Source organism: Oncorhynchus mykiss, chromosome 21 (genome assembly GCF_013265735.2).
Source record: "Oncorhynchus mykiss isolate Arlee chromosome 21, USDA_OmykA_1.1, whole genome shotgun sequence".
Lineage (NCBI taxonomy): Eukaryota > Metazoa > Chordata > Actinopteri > Salmoniformes > Salmonidae > Oncorhynchus > Oncorhynchus mykiss.
The window spans coordinates 57,541,706-57,557,159 of record NC_048585.1 but is presented as its reverse complement, the minus strand read 5'-3'; positions in this window follow the sequence as shown (position 1 = coordinate 57,557,159).

Sequence of the window (15,454 nt, the reverse complement as noted above, 5' to 3'; positions counted from 1 at the left end):
GAGAGACAGTGAGAGATGCTTTCAGTATTCCATAATGGCGTATTGTCTTTTGACAAGGGGGTGATTCTATCTGTCCCTTGTGTCTGGATAACAGCTTTAGTTCTTTCACGTCTCTCTCTCTCTTTCTCTCTGTCTCGCTCTCTGTCTTTCTCTCTCCGCCCTTCTGTCTCTCTCTCCCCCTCTCCCCCTCTCCCTCTCTCTCCCTCTCTCTCTCTCTCTCTCTCAAAGGTGTGACTCCCATAGTTCTTTGGGAGCGTAGACAGTATGTCTCGACAGCTGAGATGCCAATCCATCCAACAGTCCATCAACCCTGGGATCACAGCCAGCGACACGTTATCTGGCAACGACATCCCTGTTGACGTTACCGTGGGGCAATGACCATGAATTCAAACACACCCAACCACATTCAGCCAACCATACAACCGCCGACTTCAATACACCAAGTCAAATTTGTACAAAAAAAAACAAACAAACAAGGTTTCACATCCAAAGCGCTAACTCTGTATCTGTCCAGCTTTGATTTACCAATCCATTTTTATACTAGGGGGCCATTAGTACCATTTATTCTGGGATGGAGAAGCCCTGGCAGCTTCCTTAATCCCCTAGAGTCGATTGATCCACATCAAAATCCGTCAGTTTAAGATAAAACCCCCCTTTTTTTTGCATCGCATCTGTGGTGAAAGGTGTCAGAGAGAGAGAGGTGTCTGTCAGATCATTAGACATCGCATCTGTGGTGAAAGGTGTCAGAGAGAGAGAGGTGTCTGTCAGACCATGAGACATCCCATCTGTGGTGAATGGTGTCAGAGCGAGAGAGGTGTCTGTCAGATCATTAGACATCCCATCTGTGGTGAAAGGTGTCAGAGCGAGAGAGGTGTCTGTCAGATCATTAGACATCCCATCTGTGGTGAAAGGTGTCTGAGCGAGAGAGGTGTCTGTCAGATCATTAGACATCCCATCTGTGGTGAAAGGTGTCAGAGCGAGAGAGGTGTCTGTCAGATCATTAGACATCGCATCTGTGGTGAAAGGTGTCTGAGCGAGAGAGGTGTCTGTCAGATCATTAGACATCCCATCTGTGGTGAATGGTGTCAGAGAGGTGTCTGTCAGATTATTAGACATTCCATCTGTGGTGAAAGGTGTCAGATCCAGAGCGTTGTTTGTCAGACATCCCGTCTCATGAAAACATCTGTAGCGTCCAAACGGTTTGATCGTTAGCCCAGACAACAAGTATCACTGGACACATCTGAAGGTAACCGGTACGGGTTTAAAATACGAATGGAAGTGTGACGGTAGTTATGTGTAATAAATATATATATTTATTCCCTGAGCTTTCTTATACAGTATATAGGACAGAAACTACAAAACCTTATTCCTTATGATTTATTTTTTTGACTGTCTATATTTTACCCTTGATGAATGGTAATATTCAGTGTATTTTCTATGGGCCATAGTAGTAAGGGCAAAATTCAATATTTAATAAATACATTCTAAATCAAATAGCTAATTGATCCATTGTCTGACCATCTTAAAACAATTCCATATGTCACCTTACCCCCCCCCCCCCCCCCCCCCTCCTCCCCAATGATTTAGCCTTTTAAGAAATAAGGTCAGTGAGGGAGTGTGTGTGTGATTCTTAATATTTCCTTGGTGGCTAAGAGGAGGCTGTGCGAAAGAAAAGTGTTTGTGTGTGTGTGGTTGTCAGACTATGGGGGTGTGTCTTTGTGTGTGTGTGTGTGTGTGTGTGTGTTTGAGAAAGAGCGTGAGAGAGAGACACCCTCCCAAAGCCCAAAGTCCACTCAAACACACTCCGGACGGGATGTCAAACAAGATTCACAGCCCAGTGATCTCAGTGAGCCTGCTAGCCTTCACCGCTCCTCACCTCACCCAGATCTCAGTGAGCCTGCTAGCCTTCACCGCTCCTCACCTCACCTCACCCAGATCTCAGTGAGCCTGCTAGCCTTCACCGCTCCTCTCCTGACCCAGATCTCAGTGAGCCTGCTAGCCTTCACCGCTCCTCACCTCACCCAGATCTCAGTGAGCCTGCTAGCCTTCACCGCTCCTCTCCTGACCCAGATCTCAGTGAGCCTGCTAGCCTTCACCGCTCCTCACCTCACCCAGATCTCAGTGAGCCTGCTAGCCTTCACCGCTCCTCTCCTCACCCAGATCTCAGTGAGCCTGCTAGCCTTCACCGCTCCTCACCTCACCTCACCCAGATCTCAGTGAGCCTGCTAGCCTTCACCGCTCCTCACCTCTCTTCACCGCTCCTCCCCTCACCTCTCTTCACCCCTCTCCTCACCTCTCTTCACCCACCTCCTCACCTCTCCTCACCCAGATCTCAGTGAGCCTGCTAGCCTTCACCGCTCCTCTCCTCACCCAGATCTCAGTGAGCCTGCTAGCCTTCACCGCTCCTCACCTCACCCAGATCTCAGTGAGCCTGCTAGCCTTCACCGCTCCTCTCCTCACCCAGATCTCAGTGAACCTGCTAGCCTTCACCGCTCCTCCCCTCACCTCTCCTCACCCAGATCTCAGTGAGCCTGCTAGCCTTCACCGCTCCTCCTCACCTCACCCAGATCTCAGTGAGCCTGCTAGCCTTCACCGCTCCTCCCCTCACCTCTCCTCACCCAGATCTTAGTGAGCCTGCTAGCCTTCACCGCTCCTCACCTCTCTTCACCGCTCCTCTCCTCACCCAGATCCTGCTAGCCTTCACCGCTCCTCCTCACCTCACCCAGTTCTCAGTGAGCCTGCTAGCCTTCACCTCTCCTCACCGCTCCTCACCTCTCTTCACCCCTCTCCTCACCTCTCTTCACCCACCTCCTCAGCTGTCCTCACCTCTCTTCACCCCTCTCCTCACCTCTCTTCACCCCTCTCCTCACCTCTCTTCACCCCTCTCCTCACCTCTCTTCACCCCTTTCCTCCCCTCTCCTCACCCCTCTCCTCACCTCTCCTCACCTCTCTTCACCCCTCTCCTCACCTCTCTTCACCCCTCTCCTCACCTCTCTTCACCCCTCTCCTCACCCCTCTCCTCTCCTCACCTCTCCTCACCCCTCTCCTCACCACTCCTCACCCCTCTCTTCACCTCTCCTCACCCCTCTCCTCACCTCTCTTCACCCCTCTCTTCACCCCTCTCCTCACCTCTCTTCACCCCTCTCCTCACCCCTCTCCTCTCCTCACCTCTCCTCACCCCTCTCCTCACCACTCCTCACCCCTCTCTTCACCTCTCCTCACCCCTCTCCTCACCTCTCTTCACCCCTCTCTTCACCCTCTCTTCACCCCTCTCCTCACCTCTCTTCACCCCTCTCCTCACCTCTCCTCACCTCTCCTCACCCCTCTCCTCACCTCTCCTCACCTCTCCTCACCCCTCTCCTCACCTCTCCTCACCCCTCTCTTCACCTCTCCTCACCCCTCTCCTCACCTCTCTTCACCCCTCTCCTCACCCCTCTTCTCACCTCTCCTCACCTCTCTTCACCCCTCTCCTCCCCGCCACACTATGCTCCCAATTGATCGATCCCAGGAATAACAAACATGGTACTTTACCAGCGGTAAACCATACCCAACATGGACAGCCTGTGTTCAACTCCTCTGGACATCTGTGCAAACACACACACACACACGCAAACACACACACACACACACACACAGATGTCCAGAGGAATTGAACACAGGCTGTGGAGGCCACGGCATCTACAACCCCTCACACGTCATCCGGTTTCACCAGGACCCTGCCTGATGGGAGTCACCGGCAACATCCCAGAATGAGGAGACGGCCAAGTCATTGAGGGTTCAGTGACAACTTGTTGCTATCGATGTCAACGGGAGACTTGCATCAAAACGTGACTATCTATATAGTATACAAGACTTCGAGTTCGGGATCATCCCTTTGACTCAAAGTCGCTCGTAACAAAGTCATATGAATCACGATGCCGTAAATATACACCAATGAGCTATTAACAAGGGCTACTTAATGTTGGTGTTGTGTCTTAATGTATTATCAGACTTTCCTCCAGTGCTCTCCCAAAGCAGGCCCCGCTGGGCTTTGTGTTGTGTGCCCTTTTCTATAATGAAGAGGAGGAGAGAGAGAGATTATTTCCTCTCACAGTGGGAGCTCCTCCTGTGACATTTACCTCTAGCCAGGCCCTCAGTGTGTGTGTGTTTGTGTTTGAGTGTGGACCCCTCTAATGACACACACACACACACACACACACACACACACATACACACAGACACACACACACACACACACACACACACAGCACCGATCCCCCTGTCGATTGCCCCCCACACCTCTTAATCAAAGAGGGGTGAGAGAAAGAAAATGAGAGAGAGAGAAAGAGAGAGAATAGAGAGAGAGAGAGACAAAGATAGAGAGGGTACAGAGAGAGCGAGAAAGAGAGGAAAAGAGAGAGAGAGAACGAGGGAGAAAAAGAGAGAGAAAGAGAGAGAGAGAGCAACATGTAAAGATGCAGATAGAAGGAGAGAGAGAGAAATGTGTAAACATTAAAAAGAGAGGGAGGAGTGACAGAGAGAGAAAGAAAAAGAGAGAACGTTGGGGGAGACTGTTTAGGCATTCATCAGCCACCTGTTAGTGTTTAATACTTCATTAACCTTTCTGTTTCCCTCCCATTTGGTACACCGGGGGTCCCCTCTCTAACTCCCTCTCTCCGTGGGGGTTCTCCCATCCTCCTCCACCACTCCATGGTGGTCCAATAACACATGGCGAGTGTCATTTCCTCCTGCTTTCCTGGGGGTCCCAGAATGTCACACAGCAATGAGATATGGTCTGGAACCAACCTGGGGGTCCCAGAACGTCACACAGCCAGCGGACGTGGCCTGGAACCAACCTGGGGGTACGCAGAATGTCGCACAGCCGGGAGACATGGTCTGGAACCATCCTGGGGGTACCCAGAATGTCACACAGCCGGGAGACATGGTCTGGAACCAACCTGGGGGTCCTCAGAATGTTACACAGCCGGGAGACAAGGTCTGGAACCAACCTGGGGGTCCTCAGAATGTCACAAAGCCGGGAGATATGGTCTGGTACCAAGCTGGGGGTCCTCAGAATGTCACACAGCCAGCAGACATGGTCTGGAACCAACCTGGGGTCCTCAGAATGTCACACAGCTGGGAGACATGGTCTGGAACCAACCTGGGAGTCCTCAGAATGTCACACAGCCGGGAGACATGGTCTTGAACCAACCTGGGGGTCCCCAGAATTTCACACAGCCGGGAGACATGGTCTGGAACCAACCTGGGAGTCCTCAGAATGTCACACAGCCGGGAGACATGGTCTGGAACCAACCTGGGGGTCCCCAGAATTTCACACAGCCGGGAGACATGGTCTGGAACCAACCTGGGAGTCCTCAGAATGTCACACAGCCGGGAGACATGGTCTGGAACCAACCTGGGGGTACCCAGAATGTCACAAGGCCGGGAGACATGGTCTGGAACCAACCTGGGGGTCCTCAGAATGTCACACAGCCAGGAGACATGGTCTGGAACCAACCTGGGGGTCCCCAGAATGTCACACAGCCGGGAGACATGGGCTGGAACCAACCCGGGTGTCCCCAGAACTTCACACAGCCGGGAGACATGGTCTGGAACCAACCTGGGGGTACCCAGAATGTCACACAGCCAGGAGACATGGTCTGGAACCAACCTGGGGGTCCTCAGAATTTCACACAGCCGCGAGACATGGTCTGGAACAACCTGGGGTCCTCAGAATGTCACACAGCTGGGAGACATGGTCTGGAACCAACCTGGGGTTACCCAGAATGTCACACAGCCGGGAGACATGGTCTGGAACCAACCTGTGAGTCCTCAGAATGTCACACAGCCGGGAGACATGGTCTGGAACCAACCTGGGAGTCCTCAGAATGTCACGCAGCCGGGAGACATGGTCTGGAACCAACCTGGGGGTCCTCAGAATTTCACACAGCCGCGAGACATGGTCTGGAACAACCTGGGGTCCTCAGAATGTCACACAGCTGGGAGACATGGTCTGGAACCAACCTGGGGGTACCCAGAATGTCACACAGCCGGGAGACATGGTCTGGAACCAACCTATGAGTCCTCAGAATGTCACACAGCCGGGAGACATGGTCTGGAACCAACCTGGGAGTCCTCAGAATGTCACGCAGCCGGGAGACATGGTCTGGAACCAACCTGGGGTCCTCAGAATGTCACAGAGCTGGGAGGCATGGTCTTGAACCAACCTGGGGGTCATCAGAATGTCACACAACCAGGAGACATGGTCTGGAACCAACCTGTGAGTCCTCAGAATGTCACACAGCCGGGAGACATGGTCTGGAACCAACCTGGGAGTCCTCAGAATGTCACGCAGCCGGGAGACATGGTCTGGAACCAACCTGGGGTCCTCAGAATGTCACAGAGCTGGGAGGCATGGTCTTGAACCAACCTGGGGGTCATCAGAATGTCACACAACCAGGAGACATGGTTTGGAACCCACCTGGGGGTCCTCAGAATGTCACACAGCCGGGAGACATGGTCTGGAACCAACCTGGGAGTCCTCAGAATGTCACACAGCCAGCAGACATGGTCTGGAACCAACCTGGGAGTCCACAGAATGTCACATAGCCGGGAGACATGGTCTGGAGCCAACCTGTGGGTCCCCAGAATGTCACACAGCCGGGAGATATGGTCTGGAACCAACCTGGGGGTCCTCAGAATGTCACACAGCCAGGAGACATGGTCTGGAACCAACCTCGGGGTCCTTAGAATGTCACACAGCCGGGAAACATGGTCTGGAACCAACCTGGGTGTACCCAGAATGTCACACAGCCGGAGACATGGTCTGAAACCAACCTGGAAGTCCTCAGAATGTCACACAGCCGGGAGACATGGTCTGGAACCAACCTGGGGGTCCTCAGAATGTCACACAGCCAGCAGACATGGTCTGGAACCAACCTGGGGGTCCTCAGAATGTCACACAGCCGGGAGACATGGTCTGGAACCAACCTGGGAGTCCTCAGAATGTCACATAGCCGGGAGACATGGTCTGGACCCAACTTGGAGGTCCTCAGAATGTCACACAGCCAGCAGACATGGTCTGGAACCAACCTGGGGGTATAGGTTGGCTGGCTGTTCTTGAAGAGCAGAGGTGTCACGCCCTGACCTTAGAGAGCCTTTTTTTATTCTCTATTTGGTTAGGTCAGGGTGTGGCTTGGGTGGGCAAATCTATGTTTCTATTTCTTTGTTGGACGGGTATGGTTCCCAATCAGAGGCAGCTGTCTATCGTTGTCTCTGATTGGGGCTAATACTTTGGCAGCCCTTTTTCCCCACCTTCTGTTTTTTGGATCTTGATTAGTTAGTTGCTGTATATCCTGCAGAACTTTACGTTTGTTTACCTTGTGTAGTTTTTGTTGGTGTTCATCAAAATTAAGAAAGATGTACGTTTACCACGCTGTACCTTGGTCTCATTCCAATAACGGACGTAACAAGAGGGTGATTATTTTCTGTTTATAGTGACTGATATGCTTTATATAGTTTGTTATAATTTGACTAATGAATAAACAGATAAAGGGAACCTGAGTTTATAAATAACCAACCATTTTTATACCTATTTTATTTAACTAACAAAGTTATGCAACACCCAATTCCCCTGTGTCCTCCAGCTAACCCAATTACTTCAAATTGAAGCTGGAAAGACTGCAAACTAGCTGAACCTCATTTCGTTTGACCTTTTTCAATTTATATTTATTTGTAAATCCATAAAAATGATGCAAAGTGATTTACGATTTAGTCTTGCTGAGAAACGCTCCCTGCCTGTCTGTCTCGTTCCGACATCATTACTATGGGACAGCTGGAGATCGAATTTGAATATTTAAACAATGTTGCAAATGTCAGAGAGACAGACAAGGTTTATACAAATCTCTGCGGTTGAAAACTAAATGTTAGTCTAAAAGAAATGTGAGATAATGTCTAGACGCTTTTTATAGTGGAGATCAAGTTTATAAATTGCTTGGCTGGGCTGATGAGACAGTGAATTGCACAGTCAGATGGAACAGAGTAAATAGGCATTTTAACATCATAGATTTAGCCGGCGGTAACTTGTGGAATAGACACCGGCTGGAATGCGGTTTTAACAGCACTCAGGGTAAGACCCATCCACTGGATAATGATTCATATTTCCCTGGCTGATGCTGCCCTCGTGTGGACAAACAGCATCAGATCAAGCCCTCGTAATTGTACACAAAGCTGCCATTGTCATTCCCTTCCTTCCTATATCCTCACTCTGAGTGTCCTGGCTGTCAGGTGGTATTACATCATTTAAATAACATGTCTGCGTCTTTGCATAAATTACTCAATAAAATAGACTGCTCTGCTAAATGACTGTCCAGTTCAGTGTATCACTGCTGAGAAGTCATTCAGAGCTCAGTTTATCACTGCTGAGAAGTCATGCAGAGCTCAGTTCATCACTGCTGAGAAGTCATGCAGAGCTCAGTTCATTACTGCTGAGAAGTCATGCAGAGCTCACTTTATCACTGCTGAGAAGTCATGCAGAGTTCAGATTATTGCTGCTGGGAAGTCATGCAGAGTTCAGTTCATTACTGCTGAGAAGTCATGTAGAGTTCAGTTCATCACTGCTAAGAAGTCATGTAGAGTTCAGTTTATCACTGCTGAGAAGTCATGCAGAGCTCAGCTTATCACTGCTCAGACGTCATGCAGAGCTCACAGGACTGACAATTACTAGATCAAGAGCAGTGGAAGCTCTTCAGAGGAGGAAAGGGAGGACCATTGTTTTTAATATACACATTTACATTTAAACAATTTTTTTAAAAGTTATCATTCGTAGATAAAACTATGCTAAATCTAATCACGTCCCATAATAATTCATTAAAACACACTACATTGCAAAAGTCTACAGTAGCCTCAAAAGCACTCTGTAGGGTAGCACCACGGTGTAGCCGGAGGACAGCTAGCTTCCGTCTTCCTCTGGGTACATTAACTTCAATACAAAACCTAGGAGGCTCATGAGGCCCATAGACTTACACAGTAAGATCGACAACTTCAGGAGAGCGTCCTCTGACCTATCAGAGCTCTTGCAGCATGAACTGACATGCTGTCCACCCATCAAAGGAACATATAATTAATCTAGTACTGAAAGCATAAGCTACAGCTAGCTAGCACTGCAGTGCATAAAATGTGGTGAGTAGTTGACTCAAAGATAGAGAAAGAAAACAGTTTAACAGTTTTGAACAAATTAATTTCTTCCTAAATGAAGGAGAAGCAAGAGAGAGAGAATTCTACATTTATTTTCACTTTCAGTTTTACATAACGTTACTTACCTAGCAAATGCAGCCAACTAGTTTAGCCTTCTGAAACATCCTGCATCAAACAGAGGGATGCTATGTTAGCTAGCTGGCTATAACAGAGGGATGCTATGTTAGCTAGCTGGCTATAACAGAGGGATGCTATGTTAGCTAGCTGGCTATAACAGAGGGATGCTATGTTAGCTAGCTGGCTATAACAGAGGGATGCTATGTTAGCTAGCTGGCTATAACAGAGGGATGCTATGCTAGCCAGCTGGCTATAACAGAGGGATGCTATGTTAGCTAGCTGGCTATGACTATCCAACACAACACTGGAACTCTTCCAAGTCAAGGTAATTTATTGCCACCGGGGCCCGCCGGTGTAACCACTTACTGACTATACACTAACATTAATGCATGATTGTATCAGGTTTAGTCACCCATAAGTTATATTAGCTATGTTGACTATTACATTACTTTAGCTTATTTGGGGACAACAATGTAGGCTGTGTGTAGCGGTTTGGAAAGTTTTTTTTCTTCTCCTAGTCACATACAGCTGATGTGTTGTGCATTGAAGTCCACAAGCAAAGAGAAGAGCGCATAACGTAGATGTGAGAAGGAATACAACGTGGCTGCTATGAAACTGTGAACTGTGTTTACGCGTGATAAGGGTTGTATTCATTCCACCAATTCTGAAAATTATTTCTTAAACAGAAGCAAACAGAACAAAAAAAAAATGGGATAAACGTACCTGAATTTATCCAATAAGAAACTGTCGTTTGCAACTGTTGGATCAATGATTACACCCAGATAGAATCAGCTAAATGCAGGCAAGAGTGTGCAAGGCAGTATTAAATGTGTCACTGTCTGTCCAGGTGTCACCGTTATATCAAATTTGTCTCTCAACCTACTGTATGTTATAAACTTTTATTCATAGGCTAGGTTGTAGCAACCTCATGATGGGTACAGGGACATTTAGAGTATCATGTAGTAGCCTAAACTTGTTGATTTTATATTGAACTGGGTGAATGGAAGATGAATGACAATCATCCAATATGCTGTAATAAAAATAAGGCCATACTCATGAAAACAAAAATCGTCCTCCATCATCTGAAACGGCACTGACTGCCACTGATCTAGAGTCAACTCCCTCCTTCGCCACTGATCAAGAGTCAACTCCCTCCTTCTGGGATACACTGCTTTACAATCAATACACTTCTTCTGAATGCGCCATCTACCAGCTCTGCTCCTCAGGGCTCCTTCTGGTGGCCGACTGCTGCAACAGCAGCTTCTTGGCCAGGTTGGCCGACCACTCCAAGAAATGCTAACCTTCCCCATTATTGTAATGGAGAAAGGTTAGTATGATATTTGTGTGTCTAACTTTCCCACTCGAGTCATTCAGGACTATCCATAATCATGGTAGCATCCACATTAATGAAGAAGTGTTTAGAAACATTATATTCTTATTTGAAATAAAAGTGACTCCAAAATAACACAATATATTATTTACCATGAATTTCTATTGGGCACAAAATAATCTGAAACAAAACCAAAACAAATAGCAAATGTATCCAACAAGTTAAAATGAATCTTCTGTATCTACGGCCAGGGATATGGACCTGGAGTTGAGGCAACGAGCCTTATGAAAATAAGCCTGTGTTGACATGGAAATAAGCCTGTGTTGACATGAAAATAAGCCTGTGTTGACATGGAAATAAGCCTGTGTTGACATGAAAATAAGCCTGTGTTGACATGGAAATAAGCCTGTGTTGACATGGAAATAAGCCTGTGTTGACATGGAAATAAGCCTGTGTTGACATGGAAATAAGCCTGTGTTGACATGGAAATAAGTCTGTGTTGACATGGAAATAAGCCTGTGTTGACATGGAAATAAGCCTGTGTTGACATGGAAATAAGTCTGTGTTGACATGAAAATAAGCCTGTGTTGACATGGAAATAAGCCTGTGTTGACATGAAAATACGCCTGTGTTGACATGGAAATAAGCCTGTGTTGACATGGAAATAAGCCTGTGTTGACATGGAAATAAGCCTGTGTTGACATGGAAATAAGCCTGTGTTGACATGAAAATAAGCCTGTGTTGACATGGAAATAAGCCTGTGTTGACATGAAAATAAGCCTGTGTTGACATGGAAATAAGCCTGTGTTGACATGGAAATAAGCCTGTGTTGACATGGAAATAAGCCTGTGTTGACATGAAAATAAGCCTGTGTTGACATGGAAATAAGCCTGTGTTGACATGGAAATAAGCCTGTGTTGACATGGAAATAAGCCTGTGTTGACATGGAAATAAGCCTGTGTTGACATGGCGGCGGCTACATTTCTTGTCGCTTCACGACCTCGAACAGACTTTTCATTTTCTTTAGCGGTCATGTAAGTGATTATGAGGGGTCCGTGTCCTCATCTGATACGTGCGGAACCTCCTGAACTTTGACCTCTCTCATCTGAGATACAATGTACACCGTATCTAGGGCATTATTGACCCATCGTAGATCTTTCTGCAGAATTGTGTTTTTAAGTTAGCACTGTAATGCTGCCATAATGAACAACCCTATGTTCTGCAATACTATCTTGTTGACCTTTCTCTATGAGACATGTATTTGGTTGATGAGTGTTGACCGGACAGTGAACCGTATGACTGAGGAGAGGAAACTGGAGGAGACAAACAGACGAGAGGGCAGAGTGTGCTCTTGTTTCACTGAGCAGGAGAAATGAGGAGGAGGAATTGAAATCACGTCTGGACACACTGATAGATGTTCAGACCAGGAAGTAACTGCTTGCGGAGTCAGATGAGATGTTGTATCATGAGTGAGTGTGTGTGTGTGTGTGTGTTTGATTACTCACTCCAATGTGACCCTTCCACTCTCACAACTCTTCTCTTCAGTCCGATCTTCATCTCTCTTCTCTTCAGTCCCATCTTCATCTTCATCTCTCCTCTCTTCAGTCCCATCTTCAACTCCATCTCTCCTCTCTTTCTTTGTGAGTCTAGACCCTCTCTCTCCATCTCCACTACAGTCAGATTGGGAGCTACTACTACATCTACTAGAGCTTGAACTAAAGCCATCCTTATCTTGACCCTGTTCTAGAGCCATCCATATCTTGTTTCTGTTCTAGAGCCATCCATATCTTGTTTCTGTTCTAGAGCCATCCATATCTTGTTTCTGTTCTAGAGCCATCCATATCTTGTTTCTGTTCTAGAGCCATCCATATCTTGTTTCTGTTCTAGAGCCATCCATATCTTGTTTCTGTTCTAGAGCCATCCATAGCTTGTTTCTGTTCTAGAGCCATCCATATCTTGTTTCTGTTCTAGAGCCATCCATATCTTGTTTCTGTTCTAGAGCCATCCATAGCTTGTTTCTGTTCTAGAGCCATCCATAGCTTGTTTCTGTTCTAGAGCCATCCATATCTTGTTTCTGTTCTAGAGCCATCCATATCTTGTTTCTGTTCTAGAGCCATCCATATCTTGTTTCTGTTCTAGAGCCATCCATAGCTTGTTTCTGTTCTAGAGCCATCCATATCTTGTTTCTGTTCTAGAGCCATCCATATCTTGTTTCTGTTCTAGAGCCATCCATAGCTTGTTTCTGTTCTAGAGCCATCCATAGCTTGTTTCTGTTCTAGAGCCATCCATAGCTTGTTTCTGTTCTAGAGCCATCCATAGCTTGTTTCTGTTCTAGAGCCATCCATAGCTTGTTTCTGTTCTAGAGCCATCCATAGCTTGACCCTGTATGATTAACGCCTGATGTAAAAGAACAATACACAAGTCATAACATATGTTACTAGTTAAACTAGAAAGGTAAATGTTCCAAATAAACGTAAAGAAAAAAGCACATATCCCATCGGTAAGCAAGCTGCAACCAAATATGATCCATTCAAAGTACCTGGGTCATTCCACAAATTCGGTGCCTTTTGAGAAGTGTAACTTAATTTTTTTTTTTTTTTTTTTTTGATTTCACAATTTTGTCATAAACAGCAAACATGTTCAACTTAAAACAAATAAAAGTTCTCCCATCTCAAGTGGTTAAATAAAAAAAGACAAAAGTAGGTGCTTATTTAGTATCAAATAAAATAACAGGGTTGACCGTAACAGAGTTGACAATTTCTTCTTAAATCAGCCATAAATCCCCCTGTGACAGGGGGAAATGGAAGCTTGTTGTGTGAAATAGGGTGTGGCAATTGAATGCAAGTGTCACTCACGGCTGTTGAAAGGAGAGGACCAAGGTGCAGCGTGGTGAACGTACATTTTCATTTATTTAATCAAAATGACGCCGAACAAAACAATAAACACTACAAAAACAAACCGTGAAGCTAAAGGCTATGTGCCCTAAACAAAGTCAACCCACAAAACACATGTGGGGAAAAGGGTACCTAAGTATGGTTCTCAATCAGAGACAACGACAGACAGCTGCCTCTGATTGAGAACCACACCCGGCCAAACACAAAGAAATAGAGAACATAGAATACCCACCCCGACTCACGCCCTGACCAAACCAAAATAGAGACATTAAAAGGATCTAAGGTCAGGGCGTGACAGCAAGCTTCACCCAAAAAATATAATTGCTAAAACATTTCTAGCCTGTCTATCTATGGGTAAACGTGTTATGCACAACGCGCTCAGTTTCCAACCACAAAATGGCCACCGAGTAGAACCAGCTCACCTATTTTTGTGATTGGACTACAGTATTAGATGTTCAATGTTCCTTTTGAATCCTTATGTTTTACCATATTTTTTATTTATTATATTTTATCATGTATTTATTATTTATTATATTATATTTATTTTTTATTAAATTTATTTACTATAAATTGTTTCACCATATTAAAAGCAGAGTTCAGTTCATGCAACAGGGTTGACCTTAAGATGAGGGACACACGTAACTGAACCACTAATCACACAAACTAAATAATACATCTTCAGAATAATCTACTTGATAATCTTTACAAAGAACAGTGATGGTGAAACTTGGGGAAATGTAGGGATTAATTGGGTTAAAATGTTGCTAGAAGTGACACTGGGATTACGTAGGGCCACTTTAGCAAGGCTTTATTCAAATTATTCTCCATATATTCTCCATGTGGTCTAACCTAAAGGGCACTTCATTTAATATAACAAGCTTTAAGAATTCAACATTGGTGCACAATTTCTCCTTAAAAAAATATGTAAATGTACTCTTTTCGTGTAACGACTCACCTGTTAGAGTAGACAGTTCCTGAGTATCGTGCTCGGGTGGAGTCAGGGAGTGTGTTTGTGCCTCTCTCCTAGCTTTGACTGTGTATGGATCTCTGCCACCTCCCTGAGGAGTCTCGGCAGCTTGTACTCTCTCTATCTATCAATCCCCGGTCCATAACACCTCTCTCCATCCCCCTTTCATTCTGCCACCTCCCTGAGGAGTCTCGGTAGCTTGTACTCTCTCTATCTATCATTCCCCGGTCCATAACACCTCCCTCCATCCCCCTTTCATTCTGCCACCTCCCTGAGGAGTCTCGGTAGCTTGTACTCTATCTATCTATCAATCCCCGGTCCATAACACCGCCCTCCATCCCCCTTTCATTCTGCCACCTCCCTGGGGAGTCTCGGTAGCTTGTACTCTATCTATCTATCAATCCCCGGTCCATAACACCGCCCTCCATCCCCCTTTCATTCTGCCACCTCCCTGGGGAGTCTCGGTAGCTTGTACTCTATCTATCTATCAATCCCCGGTCCATAACACCGCCCTCCATCCCCCTTTCATTCTGCCACCTCCCTGAGGAGTCTCGGTAGCTTGTACTCTCTCTATCTATCAATCCCCAGTCCATAACACCTCCCTCCATCCCCCTTTCATTCTCCGTCACCCTCTCTGACCTCTGACTGACTTACACCATCTGCCTAGTTCCTGAAATGAACCCTTCTTCCATTCGCCCAACCTCCCCTCCATGTGATCAGCTCTCTTAGTCCTGGCTGTCATCAACTCTCTTAGTCCTGGCTTTCATCATCTCTCTTAGCCCTGGCTGTCATCATCTCTCTTAGCCCTGGCTGTCATCATCTCTCTTAGTCCTGGCTGTCATCATCTCTCTTAGTCCTGGCTGTCATCATCTCTCTTAGTCCTGGCTGTCATCAACTCTCTTAGTCCTGGCTGTCATCATCTCTCTTAGTCCTGGCTGTCATCAACTCTCTTAGTCCTGGCTGTCATCAACT